The sequence below is a fragment of the Phalangium opilio genome, unplaced genomic scaffold, assembly GCF_054372755.1.
Source record: "Phalangium opilio isolate 3A_F unplaced genomic scaffold, DU_Popi_V2 ptg000009l_1, whole genome shotgun sequence".
Taxonomy (NCBI): domain Eukaryota; kingdom Metazoa; phylum Arthropoda; class Arachnida; order Opiliones; family Phalangiidae; genus Phalangium; species Phalangium opilio.
Window position 1 is genome coordinate 10,862,098 of NW_028324146.1, and position 14,426 is coordinate 10,876,523.

Genomic DNA, 14,426 nt, shown 5'->3' on the forward strand with positions numbered 1-14,426 from the left:
CTGTGCGGTGAGTTTATATACCGGATTAAGGACTTGTGCCCTTGTTACAAATGGACAGATGATTCACCAGAAATTTAAATCAGGTACGGCAGTGACTTTCGAGATGAAATAGAATTGTGGAAGCATCATAGTTAAATACAAATCAACTTTTGCTTCATAAAAAAGGGTATGTTTCACTTTGCATCATAACAATGTTTGTATTTTAGTTGATGGTCATGTGTACTTTAGTATTATTCGTATGAAGTTCAGTATTAATTTCTAATAAGCCACTTGTGCATGGTAAAATTGGTGTTTTTTAGGTAGTATTACATAAATTCCAGTATTTTAATAAATATTCATGTGTATTTTAAGAAAACAACCACCAGGTGGCGCAAAAATTCAAATTTCCCGCCAACACCATCACGTGACGTCATCAATTCAACCCTTATCCCCTCCGACAACACCATCACGTGACGTCATCAATTCAACCCTTATCCCCTCCGACAACACCATCACGTGACGTCATCAATTCCCCCTATCTCTCCCCCAATGCAAAGGGTGAAGTTATAAACCCAAAAATTTTACCACCCCCCTTAAAGGGGAAAAGAAGGGGGTAAAAATTTTGGGTTTATACCGTCACCCCTACTCTCTGACGCTTTTATCGCCAGTGTGCAAGGATCAGTTTTGCGTCTAATTTCTGTCAATAGTAGTAATGAGTTCCTGAAATAACTATACTTTAGGTGTTAAAACTAAGCAATTATATTATGACAGAAAACTACTTCTAAAAAAATACTGTATAAATTGAGAGCATTTAAAATTTTATTTAAAAACTAGCAATATTGAATAATAATTGTATTATTTGAACGAAGACAGCTATAATCAGTTATAAATATTAAATAACTATAAATTTGTGAGAAAAAATCTAATACTAACAGTAACACTTTTTAGTGGAGTTCCTTCACCAATATTAGACATTTAACATTTAAGTTGAAAATTTCTTACCTTTCCATCTCGAAGTTTACTTCAGTGCGCTGAGTGATGAAGAAACTCTTTAAGGATGGTAGATAATATAATGTTGCTAATATAAAAACTTTCACCAAATCTTCTTAATTAGTAAAACCAATAAACCGTGTTACAACGTCAGGATAACGACCTTAAATCCTGCCATTGCTAATTGTCATCAAGATTGTTTGAAAGCTCCTACTTGCTTAATTGATAGAAATTACATAGAAAAAGCACAGAAATTATTATTTAAACGATTTTATCTTACTGTCGGTTCATTTAAAATGCAAATTCATTAAATGTATCGAACGAAACTAAATTTCCGCACTGAAGGAAGGGAATTTTTTGACAGAGGTCATTCAGACGCAAAAAAAATTCATTTCATTCGCAAAATCTCAACACCGTATTTCTTGCCTTGAAACAGGGGAATCGATATAAATCGTTATGTTAGACGGTTACACAAATTTTCTCAAGGAAAGAGAATGAGATTTCAATTTCAAGTAACCTATTGTTGAAAAATATTTGAAGAACTTCTCTAAAGAGACCACACTGTTAGAAAAAACCGACCTGAACTCATCCAAGTTTGGACATTTTCGACCAAAGGGCGGATTAATAAATGCCTTGCCAAGTTTGCACGATTGTTACCAAATTTGCACAGATCACAAAATGGCATACCAAGTTTGCACGTTTTTGACCTAAGTTGCACAGATCCCAAAATGGCATACCAACTTTATTCGCTTTTGACCCACTTTGCACAGATCGTAAATTAACACGCCAAATTTGCTCGCTTCTGACCAATTTTGGCCAGGACATAAAACCCGTGAAGTGTGATTTAAGTTTGCATAGATCGTGATCGGGTTTGGAGCTGCATGCTCTATCTTTCAAGTGACTTTAAAAGGTCAAAAGTTTACAAAGCAAAAAATTAATTCTGAAGTAAATTCGTTAAATTATATTTAGATTAAAAGTAACATTCTGAACGTGTTTTTGACATTAATTATAAATATATCATCGCTCAATGCGAAGACTTTTTTCCTACAAAATAAAATCCAATACATATCGACCAAGCGGAGCTTCCGCTATCTATCTAGGCCCGTCGATTTTTATGTGGGGAAATACCCAGTTTCATAGAGGAAATATTTCTACCCTATATGTGTACAAGATGGGGAGTTTATTACCGTTGCGACAGGGGTCCTCCCTAAATTATCGTTGATATTTTAGGAGCCAATCATAAAAATTTGATGAAAGAGAAATTTCACCCTTAAATTAACGTAATGGTTTTAGGGGCTATTCACTTTGTTGAATCTTTTGGTTAGATTTTATGAACAACAAAATTAATTATGAGATTTTAACATTGTTATTTATTTAGTAAAACCAAACTTCTTGAAGTTGCTAATTCACAGTTTTATTATACCATAAGAGGAATGTTTTTACACCTTCATAACCTTTCAGTTTTTGAATCTTTGGTTTTCTATCATTTACTTCTTTGGCATGATTGTTTAATAAAGGTCTTCGGAAATTTTCTAAAACATTTACTTACCATCCGCGACTGCTCTACGTCTAAACCTTGCTCTAATATTGTAGCAGCCGATGGGGTCACGAGGCTGACCTTATTTTTATTTTACGGTACTAAAAGCGCCACCAAGCGAGAAAACACGGCGAACTAAATTAGTTAAAAACATTTTCTCACCTCGCAATAGACACGGGCCTAGCTAGATCAAAACTACCGAATGATAAAATAATGCGCTGTCGTATTCAACAGGGTAGTAGTATCAACCATTGTAACTTCCCATAAGCCCTTATAGAGTCATAGAAAGGGTGACGAAAAATTACTCTATTATATTATTGTACCACCTAAAATGAGAAAATTTTAAGCAATTAAATTATGTCTTGACTAGTTGGTAAAGGGCTAGTGTGTGAAAATTTGATAATGAAATTTGTATTGTTTTTTACTTTTTAATAATTTGTGGCAAAACTATAATTTAGTTATTATAATACGTTGCGGCTAATACAAAGAGCGAAAGTTGCCAGACGTATCATTATTATGTTGGCCATATATATATATATATATATATATATATATATATATATATATATATATATATATATATATAGTTATTTAAGAAGAAACTCTTAAAAAACTACCTACCGAGTAAAATAGTATATTTATGGCATAAAAGCCTATTTTTACCTCCCCGAGTGACGATGACGTCACGGAGCGGTATTACACTGGACGTATCTGTGTATTTGTCTGTCAGTCTATCTGTGAATGCGTTCGTAGTTGACAAATCAGAGCAAACGTATTCGCAATATCTGTAAAGCGTTCGCAGTTCACAGAAATCAATATTGGCTTCTACACCATTATTATGGTTAGGGGTAAGGTTACGAGAAACGTCTAGCGTCACAATGGTAGGGCTTCTACCAATGGTTCAAGAAATTCAGGCTTTTGTTTTATCATTTACAGTGATTCAAACCCCTTATATACGCTAAGTTTACAAAAATTGGGAAAAAGGTGTTCGCTAGAATTCAAACGTTATCCATAGCTATGTTTAAAAATATTTTAGTAATGACCTTTCTTAAACCAACTTAACTAGAATTAAGGTAGATTTCTGACGATTAATATAATAAATATCAATTATATTTATTTAATTATTCAAGAAAAACCTTAATTTGGTAAATAGCCTCTCGTCTCGATTCGGAGAGGTTATTTTGGTTTTCCAACTTGTTGCGAATAGTACCCAAAAAATTCAACTTCAAAGCCAGAGACTGTAATATCTCACCGAAGTCTAAATAAAGTAGGAATAAAATAGGCGTGTCGCGTGTTACCCTTCTTCGGACGCTGGAAGGATTAGGCCTAAAACGTTCGCTAACCGTTGGATGGAACCAACACGATTTTATGTTTTGGCGAATCGACGCCACTAGACCAAAGTTTGGTAAACTTCTTTTTTCGCTGCTGATATAATTTGCATCTTTTAAAGACCAAGTGAAATCATTTTAAGGTAAGCATTTATTTAATATAATTGATAATTGCCTACTGCAGCGAATCCCACATCTGATTTTTTTCTTTCAAACAAGCCGCCATTCGATGTGGGTTTGACTATTAATGTTCATGTTCCTTCCTTTTGATACCATAATCAAAATTATTAGTAATATAATTTGACGCCCGTAGGTTGAAGTTCGGTAACCTTCATTTTTGATAATAACTGTGATCACCTATTCAAAACAAAGTACAGATAATAACAAGTTGGAAAAACCAAAATTTTACCTCTCCGAGTCAAGAGGTCTACTACTACAAACTTATTTACCTAGATATGGAATTATTTCTCTTTTTTTGAAGATTTACGAATTATTGAAGCAGTATTCCAAGCATTGCGAATATACAGTAAAGCAGACGACATTTTACATCAAATAAGAAAAAATCTTTGACACACGGAATCAATGGGGAAAAGAACAGGAAATGAAGTGTTTAATTTTGGAGAGATATAACCTTTATGTGTTTGTAAAGGCCCAATTTTCTACGCTTCAGCAGTTTACCCGATATAATCATAGCTACATTCACAACTGGTTTGCAGTGTAAACACTATCGTCTTGTCTCACCTCAAAAATGTTCTTAGTTTGCCAACATGCGTGTTGAGGTTAAATAGCACCAAAGCTGATTTGTGATTAAACGCACTGAAAGTCTTGCGCACCATAAAAAGAATGAAAACTCCGTAGCTAATACCCGTTTACCATTAGCCCTTTCACTGGTCTAATTGCCACAATGATCTTTTCTTCTATTATAATATCTACACCTGATTATTTAAACGTGTATTAAGCTTTCGGCTCACTCTGAACCGTTAATGTCTCTTCAATACAGACACGAAAATCAACACCCATAGTTTACTGCACCTTGGGCCTCAATTATTTACTCTTTAGTTCACTAGGCCTATTACGGATAATACTTGATTAAACCGACAGAGTGTAAGCCTTAGCGTTCTTCTTGATGTAAATAAAAGCAAGGATTATTCTATATACAGATGTAGTATAGCTTAAGTAATATATAAACAGCCATTTCAAATACAAATATTAAAAATGTCCTTGGAATATCAAAATGAAACAGAGTTTTCAAGTTACAAAACTACTAAAGCCATCGTAATTACGAAAAATACTTCAACATATTCACTTTATATTATGGAAAAAGGGAATATTAAGGTTCTGTATGATTTCTTAACACATCAACACAAAGCTAACTGCTAACGCGACTCACTAGTGTAACAATGGACGGACACACACAGACAAAAACATAGACTGCTTTTTAACTCTTTCCGTATAAATTTTGAGTTGAGAGACAAGATTATCTTAAATATTAAAATAAATATAATTAATATTAAATATTTTCTTCGTTAGTTGTTCGCCTTATTGAGCGTTACATCGTTTTGATAAAGAACAATTAAACATTCTTGATACTTGACTAATATTGGCGTTTGAAATGAAGCATACGCCGGTTGCTTCGCCTTACTCAAATAGGTAGTATATAAGTGTGTTGAACTACAGTTAAAAGCAAGAACAACCGCAATTGCGAAAACCTTTGGTTGACAACCCACCCTAGGGAGGCTAGACGTTTCTCGTAACCCTAGCTGATCGCCGCGAATGTCTTAAAACCAACGAAGGCAATGGAGTTAGAAGCCAATGAGACGGATTATTGTCTAAGTGTAATAGACGGAAGACCAGAAGATAGTGGTGATTAGAAGCCAGTAAGTACAGACTGGTGTCCGTGTGGGATGGACAAAGAGCAGAAGATGGTGGTGTGAGAACTCAAGTAGAGGAGCCATTTCCGTGACAACGAATGCAGTTCGGAAATGGCGAACACATTTGCTCCGATTTGGAAACTGCGAACGCGGTCACATGGGTGTAACAACAGACACACCTACACACCCTTACGGGCACACGATTGACACTTGGGGACCGGTAAGGAGTGATTGACATCTGAGGACCCAATTAACTTTAGTTCATTAAGAAGAGGATTTAAAAATTTGTTGAGCGCCGTAAAGCATATAATTAAACACTCGCTGTGGAAAAAGAACCCAAGACATTTATATGTAGGGACCTTAAAACACACGATATTTTCACCGCATAAATGGGGACCTTAATTCCAAATTACTTTGAAAATTCTGATATTGATCTCGCTAGGTGAAAGACCCCACTTGTCAATGAAGTCACTGCGTGGATCTTGAAAGTGTGTAATCACAAAATGTCCCCAGATATAAGGTAGGAAGACGGTTTAGGTCCCCACTTGTAAACCTGAAATTAGCTCAAATCTTAAGTGTTAAGCTAGAAATAGGACTGATTACTTAAATTTCATACTGATAATCAATATTTTAACTATAAAATCATAATAAACCTGAAATTAGCTCAAATCTTAAGTGTTAAGCTAGAAATAGGACTGATTACTTAAATTTCATACTGATAATCAATATTTTAACTATAAAATCATAATATACATGAAATTAGAAAATGTGTGTTTCAAAGACCCCACTTATCTGTTGAAATGACAGTGAAGGTCCCCTCTTGTAAACCTGAAATTAGCTCAAAACTTAAGTTTTAAGCCTTAAATAGGTCCGATTACCTAAATTTCAATATAATAATCAATATTTCTACTATAAAATTATAATATACATGAAATTAGAAAATGGGTGTTTAAAAGACCCCACTTGTCTGTTGAAATGACAGTGATGGTTCCCACTTGTGAATTTTTCGATGATGAAAAATGATCTAGAAATACTTTATGAAACCATATAGGCTTTGACACTAATTCAAAATCTAAAAATTTATACACAAATGTCCCCAGATATAAGGTAGGAAGACGGTTTAGGTCCCCACTTGTAAACCTGAAATTAGCTCAAATCTTAAGTGTTAAGCTAGAAATAGGACTGATTACTTAAATTTCATACTGATAATCAATATTTTAACTATAAAATCATAATAAACCTGAAATTAGCTCAAATCTTAAGTGTTAAGCTAGAAATAGGACTGATTACTTAAGTTTCTCTCTTATAATCAATATTTTGACTATAAAAATATAATATACATGAAATCTTTATTCTCATAATCAATATTTTAACTATAAAATTTAATGTACATGAAATTTGAAAATGTGTGTTTAAAAGACCCCACTTATCTGTTGAAATGACAGTGAAGGACCTCACTTGTATATTTTTCGAATGTTAAAAGAGATCTTGAAACACTTGATGGAACCATATAGGCTTTGACACTAATTTAGAATCTAATGATTTATACACAAATGCCCCCAGATATAAGGTAGGAAGACGGTTTAGGTCCCCACTTGTAAACCTGAAATTAGCTCAAAACTTAAGTGTTAAGCTATAAATAGGACTGATTACTTAAATTTCATTCTGATAATCAATATTTTAACTATAAAATCATAATATACATGAAATTTGAAAATGTATTGTAAGGGCTTCCTTACACCTCACGTGACGTTGGAGAGCTTTCTTTAAAAAACTTCCTTCCCGGGAATATGCTCAGCCCGTCTTAGCTAAGAGGGCATACGTATATTTTTAACCAACGGTATAAAAAGTCATGGTCGATGCTTAAAAGGGGAAGTTCGACGAGTAGTGATTGTGCGGGGCGTTAAGCCGGTATTTATTAAACTAAGTTGTATCTTTTATTTTGGACTTCAATTTTGCGACATAATAAACATGGACTTTTTGGTAATTATGAAAGGCTACCTTGTCTTAATTTAGATACGTGTCTTTTTAAAGACTTAAACTAGGGTCGGGTCTGACTTATTCTAATCTGGGTAATTCTGAACGGGGTTCGACAGAACGGTTACAGAATTTGGCGAGCTTGCCAGGACCCTAGTCGGTAATTAGGACAAACGTGTGGCCTAATGGCGGAAGGTGGTGAAGAGAGGATAAATGCCCCTGGGGTGGGGAGGACGTAGATTGGCTAGGAGAGGGAGAAGAACCTTCTTCTGAGACGTTAGGGTTAACTCAAATCCTTCAGAAATTACTTCAAGGAGTTCGTCACCTCAATGAGAATATAAGTTAATTAAAGTCTGAAGTAAGGGGGGAACTTCGGAATAATCCGGCCCCCTTAGGCACTACCCCCCAGTATGCACAACCTCCTACGGTGACCCAGGCTAGAGGAAATAGACCAAAGCCGCCCCTCCATTTGGTTTTTAGTGGGAGGAAGGGGGAGAATGCCCCGGAATTCCTCCAGTCCTTCACGGAGTACGTGTCGTATTATTCTATGGGGGATGGTGATATCCTAGAACTTATTCCCCTGGTATTCCAGGAAAGGGCCCTCATCTGGTTTCGTCAGCTTAAAGATCTAACTCCCTTGCTCACGTGGACGGAAGTGAAAAGGCAATTCCGGAGTACTTTCTTCACTAGTACCACGGAGCATAATACCAAAAGGGAGATTAATCAACGTAAACAACTCTCCGGTGAATCGGTTGATACTTACATTAGCACAATTATACAACTTAACCAATCCCTAACTAGCCCATATGGGGAGGAGGATCTAATTGAAATAATGAAACGCAATGTCGATCCTCAAATCTATGCCCACCTACTTCTTAAGGAGCTGCCCACTATGAGACAGTTCTGCGAATATTGTCATGAATTAGAGGGGGTGGTGAAACGGATCCCCAGGGATAGGGAACAGGTTGCCCGGAAGGAAGAGTCAAAAGGGAACACCCTCAGTAAAGGGACCATAGTTTCGGGGCCCCAAAAGATTGTGGCTCCGGTCACAGCTAAAGACCGGAAGGGACAGAGGGGCTCGAAGAATACGCAGCCTCCTTCCGCTTCTCCCCCCCCGGAGGTTATTGGTGTTATCTCTGTAAGGTACGGTGACATCAAACCCGAGATTGTCCGGAAAAAATCCCCCCGACTTCCCATTCGGGAAAAGGAAACGCGGGGGCTGGAGAAGGGGCAAAGCCTTCCGCGCAGTAAAGAAATCCTCCTTAACCCTTGGCCGAATATCCACTCCAGCCCCGGAGCCCCGACAGATAGCTGTCCCGGTGGAATATGAGCATGGGTCCTTCCTTACTTACTTAGATTCGGGGGCCCAAGCCACTTTTATTCATATTGGCCAATGGAGACATATCTGTAGGGTCCGAGGGATCGATGATCCGGATATTCCCGATGAATCGCGAACTGACATCTTAGGTGACGGACATTATATTTTTACGCGGGGAAAGGTAGAGTTATCCTTCCGAATAGGACCTATAACCTTCACCCATGACTTTTTTGTCGTACCCTTTTTGTTTTGTGATCCAACCTATTTTCCCCATGCCATTGAGGTGACGCACCAAGCAAGCCAGGTGAACCTCGAGCCGGAGGTTAAGGACCAAGAAAGTCAGGTGAACCCCGAGCAGAAAGTAACCGCGAGTCAAATGGAACCCCAAAGGGAGGAGGACGTCTTGATCCTAACACCCGATCTGCAGGATTGGGTAGAGCTTAATCCATCCAGGGTGGTCCCAGCCGTGAACCGGAAGGACCAATACCAATTCCCTCACGGTTGGGCTGTGCCAACTTCAGGTTAGAGCCCAGGAGACGATATGAATACCCCTGCATGCACCTGGACCATCCGGCAAATTTTTGCCCGCAACGTCGACCCACTATTTCATTGGATTCGGGACTAAGCGAAGCCCAAAAGGGCGAAGGCCGACATCCCCTGCTAAACGATAGGAGTTCTCTTCGCCCGGACAACGAAGTCCAGCGATGCCATAGATGTCAGGCAACGACCCACTTCGTCTCGGCCTATCCTTTCCCCAAGATGAAAAAGAAACGAAAATAATAGCCAGAAGCTCTACCATGACTTTTTCTTTTTTGGGTGGGAGAATGTAAGGGCTTCCTTACACCTCACGTGACGTTGGAGAGCTTTCTTTAAAAAACTTCCTTCCCGGGAATATGTTCAGCCCGTCTTAGCTAAGAGGGCATAGGTATATTTTTTACCAACGGTATAAAAAGTCATGGTCGATGCTTAAAAGGGGAAGTTCGACGAGTAGTGATTGTGCGGGGCGTTAAGCCGGTATTTATTAAACTAAGTTGTATCTTTTATTTTGGACTTCAATTTTGCGACATAATAAACATGGACTTTTTGGTAATTATGAAAGGCTACCTTGTCTTAATTTTGATAGTGTCTTTTTAAAGACTTAAACTAGGGTCGGGTCTGACTTATTCTAATCTGGGTAATTCTGACCGGGGTTCGACAGAACGGTTACAGTATGTTTAAAAATCCCCACTTATCTGTTGAAATGACAGTGAAGGTCCTACTTGTAAATTTTTCTAGTGTTAAATGAGATCTTGAAACACTTGATGGAACCATATAGGCTTTGAGACTAATTCAAAATCTAATAACTTATACACAAATGTCCCAAGATATAAGGCAGGAAGACGGTTTAGGTCCCCACTTGTAAACCTGAAATTAGCTCAAAACTAAAGTGTTAAGCTAGAAATAGGACTGATTACTTAAGTTTCATTCTCATAATCAATATTTTAACCATAAAAATATAATATACATGAAATTAGAAAGTGTGTGTTTAAAAGACTCCACTTGCCTGTTGAAATGACAGTGAACGTCCTCAATTGTAAATTTTTCTAGTGTTAAAAGAGATCTTGAAATACTTGATGGAACCATATAGGCTTTGACACTCATTCAAAATCTAATTAATTATACTCAAATGTCCCCAGATAACAGGTAGGAAGACGGTTTAGGTCCCCACTTGTTACCCTGAAATTAGCTCAAAACTTAAGTGTTAAGCTAGAAATAGGACTGATTACTTAAATTTCATTTTGATAATCAATATTTTTTAACTTTAAAATCATAATATACATGAAATTTGAATATGTTTGTTTAAAAGACCCCTTTTATCTGTTGAAATGACAGTGAAGGTCCTACTTGTATATTTTTCCAGTGATAAAAGAGATCTTGAAACACTTGATGGAACCTTATAGGCTTTGACACTAATTCAAAATCTAATAATTTATACACTAATACCCCAAATATAAGGTAGGAAGACGGTTTAGGTCCCCACTTGTAAACCTGAAATTAGCTCAAAACTTAAGTGTTAAGCTAGAAATAGGATTGATTACTTAAATTTCATTATAATAATCAATATTTATACTATAAAATTATAATATACATGAAATTAGAAATGTGTGTTTAAAAACCCCACTTGTCTGACCGAAGCCGTTACGGCTGGACCTAGCCCGATGTTAGACGTAATCGAAGCGATAGAACTGATTATTTGATATAACATTTTGAGGAGTACTAGATAAACCTCCTGTGGTCGAGGGTGGCGTGTGTAAAGTTAGGGCTGCTAAGAATTGCGTTTGAGCTTGAGTTTGGGCTAGGATAAAGCTAGACAACATTTGTTGTATCTGGGCAATATCGGCGGAATTTGGCGTACTCGGCGTTACGCCAGAGCTCATTGTCGTGACAATTGTGATGCTAGCTCCGGAATTCGCAGCCACCAACGACTGTGAGACCGGAGAAGATACTTGCGAAGCCTCGGACGACATGGGTTCAGAATTTTTGATATCCAAATCACTGTCGAGAAACGAGTCAGTATCTTCGTCGGAATTATGACCGTCCGCGTTCAATAAAGGATCGGGAATGGGACGATTTCGCTTGTTATATTGGCGAATAAGAGCGTTGTTTGACTTAGCCATAAACGAGAATGTTAACAAAGTATACAATAACTAAGTCTCGAACGGCGAAATACAATAATAATAATAATAAAAAAATTGGGAACCAAAATTGAACGTGACCTGAATGATGAGATGAGCTTTAAGGTTGACGTGAGTGTGAATCGAAGACACAAGATGTAGTCCAGAAGAGTACAATGTCTATTGTTAAGGCGTACACAAAGTTCGGCACGTAAAAAGTTCGATAATCGCCGACGTCCCCGCAGTCCGTGTGACGTGAAAGTTTAGAACCGTTGTCCCGCAGGTCGAACGGTGAAATCCCCCGTTGAAAAAGGACAAGAACGGGTCCTTAGATGTCGTCCCGCAGTCCGATAAATATCCAGAACAGCCAAAGTACCGGGCCCCGGAAAAGACGTTGAATCCCGTAGTTTTCAACGGAAAAACGAGACAGGAAAAACGGCAGGTTGGTGGAGTCCAAGTGACGAAAAGTCACGGCCAGGAGAAAGGGTGAAATTTGGCGTGTACCACGTTGAGGATCAAGAGATCAGAATTATTGAATAAAATGCAGGCCGGCGCCTCCACCAAATTTGTAGCGGTCGATAGTGTTATTGAGCCCACAGGCTAATTAACGAGCTACAAAATTTTAACTTAATTTTGACTAAGTTTTAATAATAATAAAGCCGGTTGGGGCAAGTTTAAAAATAGTACACTTTATTGCGACCCTCTCGAAGGAGAGCCAAACCAAATCTAAAGAAATATACAAAAAAGGGTAGAAAGGGCTTACAAGGTAAAGTCCTTTGCTCCGTGTTGACGATAAGCCGATAACAATCAGTTTCTTTCCTTCTCTATTCAAAAGCTCTAGTTAGCCCCTTGCTCCATAGGTGTGGGTTTTAAAGAATCATGGAAAATCTCCAAAACAAGAGAGAAGCCATCGAGCATGGAAAATGACCAGGCGTTACAATATTTGGACTGAAATAACCAAACCAAAACTTCCTAGCAAATATTTGAGAGACTACGATGATGGTTCAATTTGTAAAAATCACCCCATTTTTGGCAAAGATAGCTCTGCTCTACGTTTGCATTTTCACTTAGATGAGGTTGAACTAAACAATCCCCTGGGAGCTAAGAGGGGCAAACATAAAATTTCCTTAATATATTTTGTTGTTGGAAATATAAGTCAGGTTTTTAGAATTAAATTAAGTAGCATCAATTTGGCTCTTGTTGTAAGGTATCCTGATCTTAAGCAATATGGATAAGAAAAGGTTCTAAAACCCCTTCTGGATGATCTCGAAGTTCTGCAATTATCAGGAATTTCAGTCCGTAACCAGATTCTAAAGGGGGCATTAGCTACAATATCTGCAGATAATCTTTCAAGCAATGGGTTGGGTGGATGAAACGATTTCCAAAGACTTCCTTGGAATTTCCTAAAGAATTCTTGAGATCAATTTCCAAAGAACGTCTATGGAATATTTTTCAAAGGAAATTATTAAGGAACTCTTGAGATAAATTTCCAAAGAAAGTCTGGGGTTTATTTTCCTATGAAATACGTTAAGAATTCTAGAGATGAATTTCAAAGGGCCAGATATATTTGCAATTATACTTTACATATAATTATCTCAAAATATTTTTACCCAAATTGTTTAGCTAAAGTTTTCTTGCTTAGACATTGACTTGATGGCTAAAAAATTAAAAACGTTTCACGAAGGCTTGTCCCGTAGCTAAGTCTCAGCAAGTGCTGAAATGGTTTATCATATTTACCTATTTTTGTTTTTTGCCTTCAATAATCCGTGAGGTGTTTATGCAAAGGATAAATTTAATTAAAAGTAAAATACGCGTAATTAAAATCGTTATGTTTAGATTTACAGGGAGTATAAGCTGGCAGTCGAAATTATCGCTTTTGAAAAGTAAAACTAACCTAAAATTAATTCATTGGTGACATGTTGTATCTTTATTTCGAGCATAATTAGAGTCCCAAATAAATATTTTTTTAAAAACAATTGTAGGTAAAATTAGGTTAAACGCGTTTCTGGTTCTCAAAAACTCTCAGTGAAAATACATTATTAAACTTAACAACAACATCTGTATCTACTGCTTGGTCATTGAAGCCTCCAAAACCCACTTAGTACCCCATACATTTGCACAAGGTTAAAACTTTCAGCCGTTATCGGTTAGTTTTAAGTCGATCAAATGTCTGACTTTAAAAGCAGTTTCGCACTGCATGCGAGAAGTGCCCGCGCTATAATTAACTGCACTCCCTGTATTGGGATATGGTTCTGCATGTGAGAACTATCCTCGTTTCTAGAGGGCTAAATTAATTTACCCCTTAATCTTCCCTATATTTCCCAAGAAAATTCCAAAGTTATTACGCAAGAAAATTGCAAAGTTATTACGCAAGAAAATCCCAAAGTTATTTCCCAAGAAAATTACAAAGTTATTTCCCAAGAAAATTACAAAGATATTTCCAAAGCATTTTCCAAAGAAGAAGAGGCCAATAATCCCCAATTTCTCAAAGAACCCCATAAGGATTTCTAAAGAAATTTCCCAAGGAATTTTCTAAAGAGTTCTACAGAAGATTTTTGTAAGGGTGAATAAAAGCGATTTACCCATTTTCTTAAAAATATATTATCTGATTGAAGTGTTCGGAAGATGGCACGTGTGTGGTGGCCTTTTAAGTTTCCAGATATATTTAAAACATAATAATTGTTATGAGGTTCAAGAGTTGAACGAGTGGCTGGTTATAGAGCCAGGGCAGGAGATTGATAATTGCGCGTTGGAAATGTATAAAAATGAATC